This window comes from Panthera uncia, chromosome X (genome assembly GCF_023721935.1).
Source record: "Panthera uncia isolate 11264 chromosome X, Puncia_PCG_1.0, whole genome shotgun sequence".
Classification (NCBI taxonomy): domain Eukaryota; kingdom Metazoa; phylum Chordata; class Mammalia; order Carnivora; family Felidae; genus Panthera; species Panthera uncia.
The window spans coordinates 115,479,158-115,500,523 of NC_064817.1; the positions used below are offsets into that span (position 1 = coordinate 115,479,158).

General features: G+C 39.9%; 1 pseudogene; it reads left to right on the plus strand.

The window, feature by feature from the left end:
• Positions 1–2,341: 2,341 nt before the first annotated feature.
• LOC125931418 (tRNA pseudouridine(38/39) synthase-like) overlaps positions 2,342–21,366 on the plus strand; it is an 87,571-nt pseudogene continuing 68,546 nt past the window's right edge.

Consider the following 21,366-nt stretch of genomic DNA (forward strand, 5'->3'; position numbering starts at 1 on the left):
TCTGCGTATTGGTGAAAGAGCCAGTCACCTCAAACATTTTTGTTAGTTTTAGCAGTTCTTTGGTTTCTTGGATCTGCTGAAAGACCTATCCTGTCTGAGTGTGATTTTGACTTCCTTCTGATATTCATTTTTTAAGCTTCAATTTTAATTAGTCCTTGATCCCTTGATCTCAGTAAAACGCTGTTGATCACTAAAATCACTGAATTGTAGAACACATGTTGTTATTGATGCAGTAGGCCAGACAGACCTGGGTTTATGGCCAGGGACTTGTGAAACTATACTGCATACAAAGTCTAAAACGAATCTTCTGTAATTGCTCAATAGAGATGAAAAGTACACTGGGCATATCAATTTATCACGTACGTATCCTCATTTTCCATTTGGTAAAAACAAAACTTTGGTGAAATATTAGGTCAGAAATGTGCAGTAAAACTTGGATTGGACCCCGACTGTACATGTGACAAAAGCAAAAATAGACTAGTGGGACTATGTCAAACTTAAAACTGTTCAGCATAGGAAAAAACCTAGAGTGAAAAGGCAACTTACAGAATGAGAGAAAATACTCGAAAGGCATATATCTGGTAAGGGCTTAACGTCCAGAATATATAAAGAACTCCCACAACTCAATAGCAAATCAGGTAACCTCATTTAAACAATGGGCAAAGGGCTTGAATAGCTATTTCTCAAAAGATCTACAAATGGCTCACAAGCACATGAAAATAGGAAATCATTCAGCTGACAAAATCTAATTAGGTTCAACATCTTCAAGATGACTAATCATCAAGGAAATATAAATCAAAATTACCGTATCACCTCACACACATTAGGATGGCCACTATTGGGGGGAAAAAAAGCAAATGTTGGTGAGGATGTGGGGAAATTGGAGCCCTGTTGGTGGCATTGCAAAATGGTGCAGTCACCATGGAAAAGAATATGGAGGCTCTTCAAATTAAAAACAACTATCCTATGATCCAGCAGTCCCGCTTTTTATCCAGAAAAAATCAAAATAAAAAACATTACCTTCCTATGTTCATTGCAGTACTATTCACAATAGCCACGATGTGAAAAACTAAAGGTCCGTTTGAGGGATGAATGAATAAAGAAAATGAGGTCTACACAAACGTAAGGATATCCCTCAGCCATAGAAAGTCTTAGGGGGGGTGCCTGAGTGGCTCAGTCAGTTAAGCGTCCAACTTCAGCTCCGGTCATGAACTCCCAGTTTGTGAGTTCGAGCCCCACATCAGGCGCTCTGCTGTCCTCTTGGAACCTGCTTCAGATCCTCTATTCTTCCACTCTCTCTCTGCCCCTCCCCCCACTCATGCTCTGTCTCTCTCAAAAATAAACATTAAAAAAGTCTTATTACATGCCCCACCATAGATGCACCTTCAGAACATTACCTTAAGTGGAATAAGCCCATTACGAAAGTACAAAACCGGTATGAATCTACTTAGATGAGGTGTATAAAGCAGTTGGACTTCTAGAAACAAAGTAGAATAGGGCTTGCTGTGGGGGAAGCTGGGACTTGTTCAGTGGACAGTTTTAGTCGTGCAAGATCAAATTCTCAAGATCTGTCGTAGGATAACGTGAATAGATTTTTTATAATGAGTGAGTTTAGTTGGATCCTCAAAGGTATTTGCAGCACCCAGGCACGCTTAGCATGGCTCTTCTCTGGCACAGAGCTAAAAGAAGTCATAATCTGTGCAGGCAGGCTAAGTTCTAACTGAGCCACTATCAAGAGTGGAATTAACCAGACGCTACAACACTAAGGGTTCAAACTTGAATTTTCAGTGTTATCTAGACTCTGATGTTTCTGATTTAATAGAAGCATAGTTAAACATGGCCAATTGAACATCCGCTTTTAACTCCTATTCATAGCCAATAAAGTTAGAGTGAAGGAACAAGCATCTACAAATACACAAATAAACAAAATATGGGTAAGAAAATGATTCCAAAAATGGTTAAAAAAAATCTTGCAAGATGGACAAGTGGTAACTTAATTAGCACAATGCAGACAGGCGAAGACCCGCTGTGGCAAGGACTATGAACAAAGTATCTTCTTAGGTTGGTCAGTTTCCCCAGCCACACGAACATGTCCCAGCCTCCTGTTTGGGAGCTAGAAACCCGGGACAAATGGGATTAGGATCTCCTTGATAACTATGCCAATTCTCACGGATGTCGCTCGTCTTCACTGTGTGCAAAGCTGGCTTGCACAGCACATTTGTATCTTGCAAAGGCTCAGAAAATGGAAGGCGCCGGGTACTTCTGGGAGCAGAAGTACACGTGAGGTGTGCTGCGATACTACTGGTCAAAAGTCTATATTAAGGGCTACCAGACGACCCAGATGACCTCCCAAATCCAGCAGCAGAAGATCGTAGTTGGGACCTCTAGAGAGACTGAGGAGATTGAGCCCAAAGAAATTCTGGACTCGTGGAAACAAGGTACCGTTCCGGGTGAGGTGTCGGACAGAACACGAGGTAATGGACAATAGCATATTTAACCACAAGATCCTAGTCCTGTCTCCCACTTGGAGATCAGAACACTGGCAGCCAGGCTTCTGTACTCCAGGTGAGAGGTAAAGCAGTCTCTTCCCCTACCCCATCCCCACCTGCACATAGAACTTCTAATCCACATTTAAATATTTCGCCCTTAAATATAAACTGCCAGTCAAGTGTCGGTAGACATTGAGGAAAGCATTTAACCTAAAAGACAAGATTAAAATTAAAATGATACTCAGAGGAGATAATAACATATGAAGAAACTAGTGATGAAACAGACCTCATACTATTTAAAAAAAAAAAAAAAACAGGGGCATCTGGGTGGCTCAGTTGGTTGAGCGTCCAATTTCAGCTTAGGTCACGATCTCGTGCTTCACAAGTTCAACCTCCATGTCGAGCTCTGTGCTGACAGCTCAGAGCCTGGAGCCTGCTTCACATTCTGTGTCTCCCTCTCTCTCTGCCCCTAACCCACTCACACACACACTCTCCCCCATTTCTCTCAAAAATAAACCTTACAAAAAAAATAAAAATAATTCACAGAGTAAGAGCTATTCAAAATTTTTTTGAAAGCCAAATTAAGTTGGTAACTGCAGGGTTAAGGTATAAACATGAGAAATCTGTCCTAAAGACCAGCAAAAATGGAAAATTCCATAAATTCAAAGATAAATTAAGAAACTCAGAGAATCTATTCAAGAAGTCTGATATCAACTAAGGGGAGAAAATGCTAGAGATAGAGAGGAGAGGATCCCATAAGCTTTTAGAGCTAACATACTTAAAATAGGTCAGATTATATACAAAGGAGTAGGAATTAGAATGACATCAGCATTTTTTTTTAAGAATGAGCGCACAAGTGTGTGCGTAATTGGCAGAGGGACAGAACAATGGCGGGGGGGGGGGGGGGGGGGGGGGGGGGGTGGTGAGACTATCCCAAGCAGGCTCTGTGCCAATGCAGGGCTCAATCTCACAAACTGAGAGAGAACCAAAATCAAGAGTCAGATGCTTAACCAACTGAGCCACCCAGATACCCCAAGAGCTATGTGACATCCGAATTCTTAAAATTTGAATCTAAAGGCAATGAAGAAAAAATGGATACTTTTTTCCAATCCATAGTTCCATACACAGCCAAACTATTCATCAAATATAATGGCAGGGTGCAGATATTTTTAGGCATTCAAGATCCCAAATCTAATGTTCAAACATCCTTTCTCAGGAAGCTACTGAAGAATGTGCCACACTAAAACAAGGGATTAGACTACTAATGGGGAAGGCTTGGTATCCAGAGAACCAGAGATCCAACATAGGAAGGCTAAGGAAAGGATTTCTCTGGATGAAGTTGTAGAGAAGTGCTGTGATGACAGGTTTGCTTCAATTAGATGCAGTCCAGATTGGTATGAGATCTCTGAGGGCACAGGGGGTCACTGAAGGGGAAAAAACTGGAGCTGACAGGTTATCTTACGTGTTTGACTGTAACGAAGGAATTAAACTGACAGATTTTGGGATCAGTTATAAATAGATATGCACATGATAATTAATTCCTTTAAAACAAAATGTTGCAGGGAATGTAAATGTAATTATGGTATAACCCATAGCTCATCTCTGATTATATTATGACAACTATACAGATATTAAAAGCTGACAAGTTATATATCTAAAAATTGGGGGGGGCAACTATCTTTGGGAGATGGCTGAAAAAGCTAGGTTTCCTCCTCTTCCTAGTTGGAATTTTATAGTATATACAGTTGAAAATTTAGGAAATACTAAAACATGTTTATTTAATGATGTTTATTTTTGAGAGACAGAGCGTGAGTGAGGGAGGGGCAGAAAGAGAGAGAGAGGGAGTCACAGAATCTGAAACAGGCTCCAGGCTCCAATCTGTCAGCACAGAACCTGACACGAGGCTCGAACTCACAAACTGCGAGATCATGACCTGACTCAAAGTTGGACGCTTAACCGACTGACTCACCCAAGTGCCCCAAAACATGCTTAGAGATAACCCTGAAAACCTTTAAAATTTCAAAGTGGCTACCTCTGGAGAGAGTAAATGAGTTTGGTGCATCATAGAGTAGACCACTGTTGTGTTTTTTTTTTTTTTTTTGACCCTTATGGTAATATTTGACCTTTCAAATTCTATTCATCTTTTAATTTGACCAAAACAACTAGAATTAGATACTTCCTAGTACAGAACAAGGCACACACACACACACACACACACACACACACACATAAATCCAAATTACCTGTGATTTTTTCCACCCAAAAGGTAATCACTGTCAATATTTTGGTCGGCTACTTTTGTGTCTTTATCTTCTGTATGAAATAGTTTTTTTTTTTTTTCTGCTATCAAAGCACATTCAAATGACTGGAATCTATTTCATCAAATATTCAGAGTATATTTGGGATGCACTGGTTTAAAATTAAGGCCACATGACACACGAAGTTCATTTGGGACATGAGCGTTTCAAAGAGCTGGGCAGATGGCTAACTAGGTTATAGAACCAAAGACCCTCAACCTCATTAGCTTTTGGGGAAACGCAAATCAAAACCACGATGAGGTACTGTTTCACATGTACTGCAATGGCTGTGATAAAAAGCAGACGATAGCAATTGTTGGTGAGGATATGGAGAATTGGAACCGTCATACTTTGCTGGTGGGAATGTAAGATAGTACAAGCACTTTAGGATACAGTTTAATAGTTCTATAAAAAGCTAGACATAGAGTTAACGTATGACCAAAAGATTCTACTCCTGGGTGCATACAGAATAGAACTGAATACCTCGATCCACACCAAACCTTGCACACGATTGTTGGCAGACGCGTTATTCCTACCAGCGAATGTAACGTGTTTTACATTTAAGGTGTTTTGTACTTTTGTTCTCCTATCGTCCTGATTTTTTCTATTTTGCATAGGAGATTCATTCCGATTACAATCACGAGGTAGATTTCTGACCCATTGTTACCTAATCATTGTAACGCTGTTAGTAAATAGCGTATCTTTTTTCCACTTATTATTATTTTTTTTTAAATCACAGACTAGGTTTGTTTCTGGATGTTCTAGCCTCAGGTTTTGCTTTTTCTAAACACGGATAAGTATGTGCAAATATGTATGTATATTTCTGGAAGAACCTGCTGATGTGATTAGACAGAAGTTCTAAAATAAATACAAATAAACAGAAAGGGAGAAATTAAATTGTTATTTGCCAATGATAGGATGATGTACATACAAAACCAGGACTATTGGAAACTAAGTGTGACTAAAAAGTTTCCCATAGTTCTTTGGCAAATGGTTGCTTCTAGTACTGTGACAGGGGATATCCAACATGAGCCTGGGGCGTCTTGTGTCAGGAAGTAAACAGATCAAAACAAATACAATCGTGGGGGTACATCCAAGGGGTATAGGAATGAATGAAAACGCCTCCCAATGTCCAAAGCCAGAACAATTTCAGCAAAAATAAAGTAGTATTGGACTAGAAACCAAATTATAAATGTCCACGGGTCCATACGAATATAAATCAATGACTGGATAAATGGGAATGAACAAATCTATGCCGAAGAATATCCTTTTACAGAGATACTCCCTGCATAACTTCCCACCCTTAATTGTGGGCTGTGCATAGTGACTTCCTTCCAAAGGATCAAGTCTGAAAAGGGAGGGTGGAAAGTAACTTTGCAGTGGGGAGACCTGACCAATGCTACCTGAGCCAGGCAACCACAGTCAACATCAACAGTGATAGGTTCTATTGTCCGGATGTACCTTTGATCTGATAGGCGCCTTATTTCTGTGATCTTCCTCCCCAAATCCATAACTTCAGTCTGATTGTGAGAAATACTTGAGATAAACTCCAACTGAGGGACCTACTACAAAATACCTGAACAGTATTACTCAAAACTCTCCAGGTCATCAAAATCAAAGCTTGGAAAGCTGTCATAACCAAGACGAGTCCAAGGGGACCTGATGATTAAATGTGATATGGTATTCTGGAACAGGGAAAGGACCTTAAGTAAAAACTAAGGAAATCCTGGGGCGCCTGGGTGGCTCGGTCGGTTAAGCGGCCGACTTCGGCTCGGGTCATGATCTCGCGGTCCGTGAGTTCAAGCCCCGCGTCGGGCACTGTGCTGACAGCTCAGAGCCTGGAGCCTGTTTCGGATTCTGTGTCTCCCTCTCCCTCTCTCTGACCCTCCTCCGTTCATGCTCTGTCTCTCTCTGTCTCAAAAATAAAATAAACGTTAAAAAAAAAAAAAAAACTAAGGAAATCCTAATAAAATGTGGACTTAGTGATAACATATTAATACAGGTTCATTCATTGTGACAAACGTCCTATGATAATGTCAATTGTTAGCGGTAGGGGCAATGGAGTTACATAGGAACTTGCTGTACTATATTTGCAACTTCTTGGTAAACCTAAAACTATTCTAAAAATGAAAAAGGATGTATGATGAAACTGTGCACCAGGGATCAGCTCTGTCTATGGTGTTGAAGGCCTGTCCTGTCCTTTTGTTATTCAGTGTTTCTTTCTTTTCTGTGAGATTTAGTCTTTTTTTCAAAAAAAAAAATTATTTTGAAGTTTATTTATTTATTTTGTGAGACAGAGAAAGTTAACAGGGGAGAGGGAGAGGGAGAATCCCAAGCAGGCTCCGCACTGTCAGCGCAGAGCCCGACGCAGGGCTTGAACTCCTGAAACGTGAGACCGTGATCTGAGCCGAAACCAAGAGTTGGATGCTTAACCAGCTGAGCCACCCAGGCGCCCCTGTGAGAGCTAATCTTCTGGATGGGAGGTTGGGATAAAACCTTGCTCCTCAGCTTGTGGCCTTGTAACATAAAAAGCATTTCTTTAGGTCTAAAAATTCTTTTAGGTCACAGCTGTAAAACTCCCAAACGGCATTTTCCATTTTCTTCCCATCTACCTTCTCCTTTAAAACTGAGTCGGGAGTTGATATTAAAAATCAAAATGACTGAGTGAGACTGGGTAGTCACTTTTGAGGCCCTATGATTACTGCCAATCTCTAATGGATGATCAGGCTCCAAAATATGGTGGTCCACACCCAACTGGGTCTCTGGCCATCCATTCTTCAAAAGTTCTTCATCTTTTTGTCTGAAGTAAGGTGGCAGACTCTGAAGCAGGAATACTTTTGTTTTGTTTTGTTTTGTTTTTTCCCCAGTATGGTCAATTATGCATTTTATTTGACAGATGTTCTTTGAGGTAACTTCCCAGTTTTAGCGTAGGTGTTTTCTCATTTTTTTTGTTTCATTGATTTCAGTTCATTGGAGTTGAGGATTTGGGGGAGAATTGATCGAAAATGTACAACATTCTCCGGTTTGTCGACTCGCGTGGCGTCCCATCTCGTGGTTCTAGCACAGTTTACTTGAGCGTTCATGTAACTTTAGACATTGAGACTAAATAAGGCTAGAAATATTCTAAATACCATAATATATAAATAATAAGATGCCCTTATAAACAAATATTTGATCACATTTCAAGGCCTTTATTCCCCTACAGGGTTGCCATATTGCCTTCCAAAATGCTATACTACTTCAAACTCTTACGGTATTTTGGAGGCACCTGGCTGGCTTGGACAGTAGAGCGTGGGACTCTTAATTGCGGGATTGTGAGTTCTAGCCCCACATCGGGTGGAGAGTTGACTAGAACAAAACCCCAGCATTTTGGAATTGGATACTTTATTAATAATGTTAGTTCCTCAGACTTGAATGTTACATCACTGATTTGACACTCCCCAGCATAATTTTTGCTCTTTTTTGGCTTTGGATGAAAATTCTTATTCCAGCATTTCTATGTGGCTTACTTATAAAATTCTGATCTCCATTTCCCTTCGATGCTCTGGACGTTGAAATAAGCGACCTTTCTACCTTAGTTTCTTATGGTCTTATTTCATTTTACCATTTGCTTATCTAAGTTTCTTTTCTCTTCATTTTAAGTGAGTGTGCAAAGCAGGTGACTTCTGAAATTTCCTTATTAATTAACGCTGAGTATTTCTCAAGCATACCTGTGTTTTCCTTCTCCCTTGACCATGAAATCTTTTCAAAGCCTCCATATTGTTGTTTCTGTTTCATTAACTTTGAAGTAATGAGTTTTATTTACTTTGAAATAATGAGTTTCACTCACATCTGTGGGTTTCCGCTAAACAATGTAGATAATTTTGCTGATTACCCTCAGGTTCTACGTGGGTGCTCTTAGGTCCTTTTCTTTGATACTATGTTGGGGTTTTGCTTATGTATGTAGCCACTTACCATTATTTCTGAAGTCTGGGGTACTTTAATAGTGTGGTACTGCTGGACGGAGGAGGAGAGATCTTATTTCCCTCTAGCGCCTGATTATCTGATTCTACAAAGGGATATTAACTTCTAGGGCCCGGCTATCTGATTCTACAAAGGGATATTAATATCTGGGTACGTTGCAACCTTCTATAATGTTTATCTTGCTCCTCTTCCAGGGTCTGTCTAGTGGTTACATATTTGCAGGACAAGCTTTTAACTTGAGAATGCTGGGAGACCTGTCCTGTAGGTTTTGCTCTCTACCTCACTGCATTCCCAACACATAAAAAAAAATGGAAAATGTTAATGGCCATGATGGAGGCCAGGAGAAAAGCCTTTTACTTCCTCAGAAAGCAGTTGTGATATTAGAGACCGGGGGTCGCCTCCTTTGTGTGCCAAGTTTCCTAGCCGGTGGAATCTGTGCTCGACAGAACAGGACTGAGAATCTTTTCCTACCCTTTCTGTTGCCATGAAATTATGTACTAGTCCCCCATGCCTGTTTTATCTGGGCATTCTTTTTTTCTGGGATACGTCAGGGCCTTGATATTCTTGATTTGGATTTCTAATGCAAATTTAGGTATCTTTTATGTGCTTCTGTAAATGTTTCAGATGAGAATCGGGGGCCTGCCTGTCAACTTTATATGAAAGTTGAATGATTTTAGTCAACACACAGTGCATGAAGTCCTTGCAGGTGCCACCACTGTTGTAACATGTTTTCCATAAAAGGTTCTCTGGACCAGAAGCAAGAGAACTAAGTTTATGGAGAAGCAAGTTGATGACTGTAGCCTCACCTATGATCTTAGGATATCTGACATTGTTGTAGAACTTGGAAAGAGGAGAGACCAGTTTTCTTGGGTCCCAGCTAAGACCTATCACAGGTGGTGCCCATTCGGGACTATCCTATTGATAAGGTGTATCAGGATTTTATAGTCTGTAGCCATTAGTCAAGTTACACTTTGATTCCCATTCTCCAGATCAAGAATCCGCTCAAAGTGAAGTCCTGGTTTGTCTGGAAAACATTAAAAAGTACATGTACTGTCTCTTGTAGACGGTTGGGATATTTTTTTTAATTTTGGATGTTGGAATTCTCCTTAGTTGTAAGTAGAGCCATTCTCTAACTTGGTATATGTGAATTCTGGAACTTTGGAGACTAAGGAATTGAGTTTAGTTGTTCTGACTCTTAACTCTCTTTTAGAGACATCCACAGCCTTTTAATCACAGTACAAACTAAATCCTAGATTTCATTCAGGGCGTTACAATAAAGAAACACATTCTGGGCTTATAGGTGTAGTACGATTTTACATGAGGGTTTTAGAAATACTGTCTGCAAGAGAGGGCACACACTCTGCAAACATTTTCAAAATCTCCAGAGGGCAGCTAATTCGATTTCTCAAACCTGACCGAGTACTTGAGGACAGAAACAGATGGCCACTTCATTAAATGGCAAATGTGGCCACCAGAGAATACCTTGCACGAGAACATGCAAGGTGTAATCAGTGGTATATATTCCACGAGTGAGCCCTACTGTCCTGTCTGAGCCTTAAGACTTCAATGATGCTGCCAATTTCTCCAGGCCTGTGCTTGGAACTACGGAAATGATGAGTTTTTACAGTCAGTTGGTAGCAAATAATAATTATAATTACTTTCTCCTTGATAATGCGAAATAAGACTTATTTCATAGAATAATAAGAATATTATATGTATACACAGATGTAGTTCCAATCTGTGATTTTGAACGTTAATAAAACTAGAATAGCAAAAAGTTCTACAGGACTCACTATGGCCTGGCACTATTCTAAGCACTTTGCCCACGCGAGCTCCGAGTCTTTATGGTAACCTTAGTCCGCAGGGGCTGTTTTTCCTCCTGTTACATACAGATGAGAAAAATTGAGGCAGAGAGAATAAGTGGGGGAGGTGAGATTTGAGCCCAGGCACGCTGGATTGAGTTTGTAGTTAAATGTGACCTTTTGCTGCCTCTTAAAATCAAAACGGAGACCCATGGACATAAACTTGTTGAATTCTGTTACTGTATCATTATTAATTATAAAAAAAGTCGGTTTTATATTTGAAGGTACATTTTTCACATTGTACATAACATTCAGTAAACCCCACCAAATCGGCAAGACAGTCATTATCTATTTTATATGGAAGAACATAGAGAGTCCGGACCTAGTACGAAACATAAAGCCTTCACATTGGCTCCATGGCACCCAGGATATTTGACACTGGATGGAGAAATGATTCATTAAAGAGGGATAAAGAAAAAAGACCTACTCGTTATCCTTTTTAAAAATTCTGGCTTGATATCAGAATATTAGCATATATCATTTATTGGGATTTTAATGCATTACTATCAAAGGCATTACTAATAGAGATTTATACAGTGTCTTGGAGAGTTCTTTCATTCCGCTTTTCCCACTTTTGTTCTTCATCACAAAGTTAATTTGGTCAAATATGACGTCTTTTTTCAGAGGCAGGCAACGGAGCCAGGATTGGAACCAAGGGTTGGATCAATTTCACTCGCCATATCCTTCCCAGTTAACAGGCAACTCTCATCCCACAGCCTTCCTTTACCTCTTTCCTCGTGGAATAGAATGAAGTAGGCCAGCTTCCTTTCAATGTTAATACTTAAATCTTGGAGGAGATCTAATTGAATTTTTGATTGCATTAATGGTACATCTTAAAGTCCATTTTATTTACAGCAGGCTATTTGGCCACATATCAAAGTGTCTTTTGTGTAGGTAATGTTCATTAAGGGCTCGAATGAATAGATGAATGAATGAATGACCGTTCAAGTTGTTATCATCTAGGCTTTCCAGCTAATGCTAAGGACTAAAGGAGCCCGAACCAGCCTTTCATCTCTTACAGTGTTAGCGCTTCAGCATTTGGCCAGCTACCTCAGTGCTTCCGACTACAGTTAATAGTCATCTGTGAAGGGAGGAGAACATGCATAGTTTAAAATGTAACACAAAAGTGCTTCATAGAAAATGCCAGGATTTTAAAAAGTCCTTTCTTGCCTGCAATTGGGGCAAGGGCCAATGTAATGTAGATTTGAATCTAACTTCAAAGTGCTTTTCTGAGAAGGAATTGGAAATGGCAGGTATACATATGATTTTAGACGTAAATTTCTCAACGATTACATATAAATCATGAGGAAATTCTTAACCTTTAGAGTAACAAATCAGAGCATTTAATTTCTGCATTTCGGTTACTGTTAGAATGCAATCAGGGAGTCTGACAGATGCCAACTTTGCTTTCCATCTCCACTATTGTGTAAGATGATTAAGCCTTCCACTCTATTTTCTGTTTTGTATCTGTCTTTCCATTTTTTTTCCCACCAAATACTTCTAACAAGTCTTGGTGTTGACGTTGTTGGATCAAGGAAACTTAAATACGTCCACGATAAATCCGATTTTTATTTATTTTTATTATATCCTATGCGCTTTTGACACCCTGCCCCCTATACTTAGCCCAGGGGTTCCAGCATTACATTGAATGCCTCTCCAACTTTGTTCTGGGTTTATGATGTGTCCATTTAAAATGAATGAAAAAACGCTAGATTTGTAGTAGACGTATCCTGGCACGTTAAGCCAGTTTTCCCAGTTGAAAAGGGGGTCTTTCCTATGTGTATCACAAGATTTTTAGGAGCAATAAATGCCAAGAATAACTTAGCCTCTCAAGTGCTACCAAAGTGTAATACGCAAGTATTTTAAGATGAATTGGTAATTAGACGACCTTAACTCATTAAAATAAAGATTTTGTTTTTCAAATTAGTCTTACGTAAGTTTTTGTCATAAAATTAGAACAGCATAAGGAGGGTCCACTTATCCCTGATTCTATAAATCACACTGATTTTGTTTATTTTTAATTTTTAAAAATGTCTTTATTTTTGAGAGAGAGAGAGAGAGAGAGAGAGAGAGAGCGAGCAAGTGAGCAGGAGCAGGGGAGGGGCAGAGAGAGAGGGAGACAGAATCTGAAGCAGGCTCCAGGCTCTGAGCTGTCAGCACAGAGCCCGATGAGAGGCTCGAACCCACGAACCGCGAGATCATGACCTGAGCCAAAGTTGGAAGCTCAACTGACTGAACCACCCAGAGGCCCCTTAAGTTTATTTATTTTGAGGGAGGGAGGGAGGAAGAGAGAGAGAGAGAGCGCGTGCACGAGCCAGGGAGTGTGAGGGTGAGCATGAGCATGCAGGGGAGGGGCAGATAGGGGGAGAGGAGAATCTCAAGCAGGCTCACAAATTGTGAGATCAAGAGTAGGATGCTTAACCTACTGAGCCTCCCAGGTGCACCCACACTAATATTTTCATATTTAGAAGGCAGTGGTAAATCTGGAGCAGCTAAAGAACCACTGCGCTCAGTGCTTACGTATTCACTCCCTAGATGCCAAGAGCACTGTGTTCCAATCCTAACTCTGCATTTCTCATCTTGGTAACCTTGTGTGAGTTGCTGTACCCACCCCGAACCTCAGCTTTTTCATTTGTAAATAAGAGCAGGATTGTAACTAATAGCAGGATTGTTTTATGTCTTAGTTTGCCTGCATGATGTCAATTCAATGCCCGGGTCATAGGAAATCCTTAATATTAATTTCCTTTTATGTTTGGATTGGCTGGGAGGAAAGTTTTGTATTGCAGTCGATGCAGTTGAGCACAGGGTTCCCCCATTGTTTCAAGATTCATATTTCTATATTTTTCTGTTTATTCAAGAAAACAAATTCTCTTGCCAAGTATGAGAGAGCTGTGAAGGAAACCAAGATGATCACTTCAAGGAATGAAATGTTCTTTGTGCCTAAAATGTGAAGAAGCCGTTCAAGAAGTTAGTTAACCAATCAGTTGATTCAACACGGGGGATATAGCAGTGGCCAAAACAAGTCCCTGCCTTCAGATCACTTAAATTCTAGTGGTATGGCACAACCACATAGATGAATAAACATATGGTGAATAAAATGGCGGTAGTTACTAGAACATTTAAGCAGAGTAAGGAGGTTAGAGGATGCTTGGGGCTTGGGAGCGGGGAAGCTGGTTTGGGCTGAGTCTAAAAGGAAGTGAGAAAGCCTGTATCGGGGGGAGGGCACTCTAGTTAGAAAAAAACAGCAAACGGGCAGGCTCTGTGTTGAGAATGTGCTTGGGACGCTAGACAGCAAGTGACTGGTGGGCCTGGAGTGGACTGAACAGGGAAGCAGGAACATTCGCAAGTGAGAATAAAGAAATAGCCATTATAGGCCAGTCTTTTCACGTGTATTGTTACACAAGGGAGCAGGGAAGTGCAGGGGTAGCTGGTGAGTGAGTCGAGAGTTCTTTTTAAGTGTTTGTTTTGAGAGACCAAGAGAGAGCCTGTGTGAGCAGGGGAGGGGCAGAGGGCGAGGAAGAGAGAATCCCAAGCAGGCACCACACTGTTGGCACAGAGCCCAACAGCGGGTTCCATCTCGCGAGAACCGTGAGGTCATGGCCTGAGCCCAAATCGAAAGTTGGTCGCTCAACCAAGCCACCCAGGTGCCCCTGAGTTATTTTAGAATAAATAATTTTTGCGTGCTGATGAGACTGCTCCGGTGAAGAGGAAAAATTGATGTGGACAGAGAGGGGAAGCATTGTAGCAAGTCAGGTCTTCACTAAGCAAGCAAAGATGGAGTACAGCGTAGAAGGTGAGGAAGCGGTAAGTAAGTAAAGATTTTTGAAGGTACTAAATAGCTCTAAGAGTTGACGGAGGTCACCTCTGTTCATTATTTTTTTCAATTCTGCAAGCAGCTGGAGATTGGGGCATTATTGACGGCACCTTGAGAGATGAGTAGGAATTTATCATCTGGAAAAACTTTAGAAAGAGTATTCCAGATAAAAGGGACACCACGTAGAAAGACTTGGGGACATGAATGGGCCTCCTGTTTTGGAAGAAATGCAAGCTGGCAACAGATACAACTGTATAGGGAAATAGACATTGTGGGAAGTTTAAAAAGTATGACCTGCTTCTCTTTCAGCAAAATTCATTATTGGAATAAAGTAGGTTTCTATTTGCAATGTTATCTTTGGACTCAGCATATTTTTTTTTTCCTGTATCACTGTGCGATTTTTTTTTTTTTTTGTAGCATAGTAATAGTATGAGCCTTGAGATCAGATAAATAGAGGTTTCAGCTCGAGTTCTATCACTTACTATGAATGAGAACTATGAGCCTCTATTTCCCCATCTGTAAAATTCGAACAATTATAATTCCAATAGGACCTACATTATAGACTTGAAGAATCAATGGGATTCTGCAGGAGGTCTGAGGCAGTTCGTGGCCCATAGGAAGTGATCTATAAATGGTTGTTACTCTTTCTATAGCTGTATTTCAATAGTAGTAAACACACCAATTGCATACTTCTCTTCAATGTAGACTCCTTGGGTGCATTCATTTCACTGGGAATCACCATTTTGTTGATTAAAAAAGGAGATATTACCACCCAAAGACCAGTAAAGCCAACTTGCAGTTCTGCAGTTACACAAAATGAACGGGACATAATGTCTCAAGCTATTCATTTAATTCTCTTTGTTCATGAGTCATGTACTCACAGAGCGCAATGTGTTTAACTAGAGTTGTAACGAGATCAATAAAATTGAGGTTTCGAGAAATCTGGGTCAAGAAAAAAGCTTTGTTTTTACCCAAACTTGCATTGCAAAGGTAGTCATTACGGTAACTTTCTGGCTGCGCTATTTGGGACATGTTTGATATGGTCACAAACACCAGTGATTCAAGCTATGCTACTGAGAGTTGCAAATATTACAGAACTAAATACGGCTGCTAGCATTTGTAGTTTGGTAATTCATCAAAATCGAGTATACTTGCTGTGACGAGTACTGGGTGTTGTATGTAAGTGATGAATCCCTAAATTCTCCTGAGACTAATATTACATTCTATGTTAACTAACTGGAATTTAAATAAAAAGTTGAAACTCCAAAAAAAAAAAAAAAATCAAGTACGACTATGATTCATCGGTTAACCTAGGATAGAACTTTTGTCTTGATATTCCAATTTAATAATGAATGACTAGTAAATAGTCAATTAGGAATTCATAAAATAACAGCTTTATTTTTATGTATTTTCGTTATAACCATATTTTACTCGTATGAATCTACATGACCATGAATTTCTTCTAGAATTTTCTCAATTTTCATTGAGGAAAACAAGTACTACTTTACACTGCAGTATGGTTAAATAACTTTATCAAAGAATTTAAAGTTGTCAATATATTGAACTTATTTTAAATCAATATGTTATCTTGATACTATATAAGTATTATATGCATATGTCAAAAGCCTCCTGAAAATGAAAATACTATTAATAGGACTTCTGAATAAATTCAGACCTTCTGCTTCTGGTAACTACAAGTCTGATCTCTTTTTCCATGAGTTTGTTCTCTTTTGTATTTGAGTCCACAAAGTCCTTTCTAGGAGTTGGTTTTGTTTCGATTCCACATATGTATCCCACATATATAGTCTTTGTCTTTCCGTAACTTAGCATAATGCCTTCGAAGTCCATGCATGCTATCACAAATGGTAGGATTTCTTGTTTTTTTAATGGCTGAATAATAATCCATTGTGTATATATACCACAACTTTTTTTTTTTTATACATTCATCCATTGATGGACACTTAGGTTGTTTCCATGTCTTGGCTATTATAAATAATGCTGCTATGAACATGGGGGTGAAGGTCTCTTTTTGAGTTAGTGTTTTTGTTTCCTCTGGATATATTCCCAGGAGTGGAATTGTTGGATCATGTGGTCGTTCTCGGTTTAATTTTTTGAGCATCCTCTAGACTGTTCTCCATAGTGGCTATGTCAGTTTACAACCCACCCACAGTGTACAAGGGCTCCCTTTCTCCACATCCTTGCCAGAATTTATTATCTCTTGTCTTTGTGATGATAGCCATTCTAACAGGTGTGAGGTGATACCTCATTTTGGTTTTAATTTGCATTTCCCTGATTAGTGATGTTGAATGCTTTTTCATGTACTTACTGACCACGTACATGTTGTCTTTGGAGAAATGCCGATTCAGGTCCTTTGCCCATTTTTTAACGGGCTAATTTTTTGCTATTGAGTTGTAGGAGTTATTTATATGTATTTGGGTCTTAATTCCTCATCAGACATATGGTTTGCAAATATTTTTTGCCATTGTGTACGTTTTCTTTTCACTTCGTTGATGGTTTCTTTTGCTGTGGAGAACTTCTTTCATTTGATTTGGTTCCACTTGTTTGTTTCTTGTTTCTTGCGCTTTAGGTATCCAAAAAGTTATCACCAAGAATCACATCAAGTAGCTTTATTCATACATTTTCTTCTAGGAGTTTCATGGTTTCAGGTTGTATTAATATTTATTGATGGTATTGATGGTTATAATTTTAATTTACAGACCATGCTTAAAGTTAGAGTAGGATATTTATTAAATCTAATGTCCAAAATGGGATGCTTTTTTCACTTTGGTGCTTGTATACCATCTCTTTAATCATTCCAGAATCTTTAAGTTTATTTAATGAGAGAGAGAGCGTGCGCGCAAGGGAGCACGTGAGTGGAGGAGGGGCAGAGAGAGAGAATCCCAAGCAGGCTCTGTGCTGTCAATGTGGAGCCCAATGCATGGCTTGAACTCCCAAACCATGAGATCATGACATAAGCCAAAATCAAGAGTCAGACACTTAGCTGACTGAGCCACCAGGTTCCCCAAGAAGAGTTTTTGTTTTTTGTTTTGTTTGTTATTTTTTTTGAGAGACAGGGAGCATGTGCGTGCATGCAGGGAAGGAGGAGAGGGAGAGAGAGAGAACCTCAAGCAGCCTCCATGTCCAGTGCAGGGTGAGGTGGGGCTTGATCTCGACCACTAGATGATGACCTGAGCTGAAATTATGAGTCCGATGCTCAACTACCTGAGTCACCCAGGTGCCCCTCCTTCCAGAATCCTGATAGTGTTAAGGTTGCTAGGGCTGAATTTGGTAGGAATCACATTTGTCCTCTGGAAAGTTAAAATAAGGTATGTCTGTTTCTGACCTTTCAAAATCTCTCATTTTCCCTGATAATTGTTTTTAATGTTTATTTATTTTTGATAGAGAGAGAGATAGAGCATGAGTGGGGGAGGGGCAGAGAGAGGGAGGAAGACACAGAATCTGAAACGGGCTCCAGGCTCTGAACTGTCAGCACAGAGCCCGACGCGGGGCTTGAACTCACAGAGTGAGAGATCATGACCTGAGCTGAAGTCGGACGCTCAACCGACTGAGCCACCCAGGCGCCCCTTCCCTGATAATTAAAATATCACCTATAGTAGTTAGGCAAACTCATAGAGAATAGGCATGGCTGTGGGAGTAAAACTTCACATACAAAGACAGATGGAAGGTTGAATTTGGCCCCTGCCCTATAGTTTGCTGACCTCTAGGGTGACCATGAATGTATACTGATATTACAGAGAAAATGCTAGTTGTCCTTAAATGTATTTTCTCACTACCTTCTTTAGTGGAAGAAACCCTCTGACTTTTATTTGGGCACATAATTATCCGGAAAGAACATTACATTTCTTAGATGACTTCGGACTCAGGAATTGGCACGTTACTAAGTTCTTGCCAACAGAATGTAAGAATTATTAGGAGCAACTTTCTGGGCATGTCCTTAAATGGAGAAGGCACACTCTTAATTGCCCCACCTTTTCCCTGCTGGCTGCAATGTGGGGACATAATGGCTAGAACTGAAGTGGCCATCTTGAATCATGAGGTCGGATTTATAGGTTTAGATTGGCAGAGTGACTAATTACCTCCACACTTCATTTATATAGAACAGAGATAAATTTGCTTACGCCATTTTGACTTGTTTGGGTCACTTGCGGCTGAACCTAAACCGGAGTAAATTGGGAACTATAAATGTACTGCGTCAAATCTTTCTCATTATACTTCATATCATGTATTATAAACAGGGTAAATATTTGCCCCAATCCAAAGTTTAGCATATGTAAAGTAGGCACAGAAGAAGTGTAACAGGAGTAGGGAACTCAAGAGGGTATTTTTGTATACGTATATGCTGTTGAAATCAGAAAAGTTTTCTTACAATGTCTTCTTCAAAATTTTTAATCAACCTACTTTTTTTGCTTCTCCATTTCTATGGTGATCTTAGCTGGCATTTTTCTTCTCTAGCTAGCTTCCTCTTGGGTGTAGGACATATAGGACCAGTTTTTGTTCTATAGGCATCCGTTACGGAATGTTTTCCTCTTAAGGTGTTCCATAGAACATTGCTTGGCTCTAAAAAAATTTTTTTAATGTTTATTTTTGAGAGAGAGAGAGAGAGAGAGAGAGAGCGAGCATGACTGGAGCAGGGGCAGAGAGAGTGGGAGACCCAGAACACGAAGTAGGCTCCAGGCTCTCAGCTGGCAGCGCAGAGCCCAACGAGGGGCTCAAATTCAGGAGCACTGAGATCATGACCTGAGCCAAAGTCAGAGGCTTAACTGACTGAGCCACCCGGGTGCCCCCTTGCTTGCCTTTTAATATCCAAACTTCATAGAATGGATTTATTTCTCAGTTGAATGTTTTATTTTCCGGCCACAATTTTTACAGGAACTTTAAATTTAGGTCACAAACACTCAAAACAGTATTTTTCACAACTTTCTGACTTCCGTTCCAGACACAGTTTCTAGAATGTCAGAGTGACTTACAGAAGTCTGTAAAATTACACTGTCAACAAAGGGGATATGAGTCACAAAAATTGTTTGCTCAAAGAGCGGCCGTGTCACAGCATACACAGTGGCTGTTCAAAAACATTTTAATTGGTCGGGAAGGCCTATTTTAAGCATTTTACACGCCACATGATAACAGTTACTTCTATGTTTTGCCATTTTTTAATGACTTGAAAGGAAGCTGGTTAGAAGTTTGGGGTTTATATAAAAGACATTATATTGTTTTCTATTGAAAGTGATGGAAAATTAGCTCCTGATTAGTGTTTTCAGGCGAAATGTGTTTTTAATAACGGATTACTAGGAGAGGTGTATACTTGAAGGCTTTTCATAATCATAACGCTCCCTTGAACTGAGACTTTAATTAGAGTCTCATCAGTGTTAAATCTCCTCCTTGCAAATGCAAACTCACCAGTTACTTCAGTATTTTGTGACTGAAGTTCTAGTTAATCTGTGTCTTACTGTTGATCTAGTATTCACCTGAAATTATCCTTTATGTACACAATGCCTGTAAAACCAGTTGAAAAGTGGCAAATTCAGCCAAGCTTTAGCATGTTGATCATCTGCAAATCGCTGGTTGACTTTATTTGCTTGCGTTTCACTGAAATGGGCGTGGTTAAGAGAGAAACCAAATGAACACAAAACGTTCAGTGCTGCCAATGGAGCCCCTCTTTAATCGGAAGTGTGGTGCAGGGCGACTGGTACCTGTCTTCTTGGGACCAAGAGAGAAGAAGAAGAGCTACTGGCAGTCTGTCTACTGACTAAGCATATGGAACGTCAGAGTATTTCTATACAAAGTTCTCGCCTGTGTCTGAACTGGAGACAGGGCTAGAAATGGACTGCAAATCTCCACTCTGACGAATAAAATGAGAAAACAATCTTTCTATTCAATTCTCAGTTCTCTTTGTGCTGGGCATAAGATATATAATAGACTATAATCTCCTACAGAGAAAATGGTCCTCAAAGTACTGTTTTTGTTTTAGCTCACAAAGAGTCTTTCACTTTGAGTTCCTTCACACTAGAATCAAATACAAAATACAAATCCTGGCATCTTCGGTGACTTTGAGGGCAAAATGAAAATGCTGGTTCTTAAAGCTATTTCACATACATGCAAAAGCACAGAATCGGCAATTAATACAGCATTTAAAGACGACCCAGTCCCACTTTGACAAATGAGACAAAATTTCTCCATTTCAGTGCAGAGACTCCTTGGATCACTAGTTTGGTTCTGTAACTACTTGAAGACTGTTTCCTTAAAAAAATGTCTAAAGCCTGGCTCAGAGTGTAGGCCGCTATAAAATCTACAGATCAAACCATTGGAGAAATTGATCTGAGAGTCAGGAAGCCATCTCAAAAGTGGTGTTTACCACAGTGATCAGTGTTTATAGACCATTTCCTCCCAGTGAATAGCGAAAAGAGACTTCTACCTAAGAGACACATTGCAGAATTCTTGGGCTAAGGAAAAGAAAGGGACCTGCACATTATTTATATAAATAAATGTAAACAATGGGAACGGCTCCCTCCATTAGAGCCTCTATTATAAAAGTGCACAGGGGCATCATGGTCAAAGCCAGAGCTCACCGTGCAGGTGAAATGGGAACCTTACGCCTTCCGCAGCATTTGGTCTTGGCTATCAGTGTCTGACTCCCGACATGGTACTGTGGAAATAACAGAATTTCATTTCTGATTTTAAAGGCATTATGATTATTTATTATTAGGCTGTGAAGCTATAGCAATTTTTTTTTAAGATGATGATATTTATTTATTTATTTATTTATTTTTTAATTTTTTAATTTTTTTTCAATATATGAAGTTTATTGTCAAATTGGTTTCCATACAACACCCAGTGCTCATCCCAACAGGTGCCCTCCTCAATACCCATCACCCACCCTCCCCTCCCTCCCACCCCCCATCAACCCTCAGATTGTTCTCAGT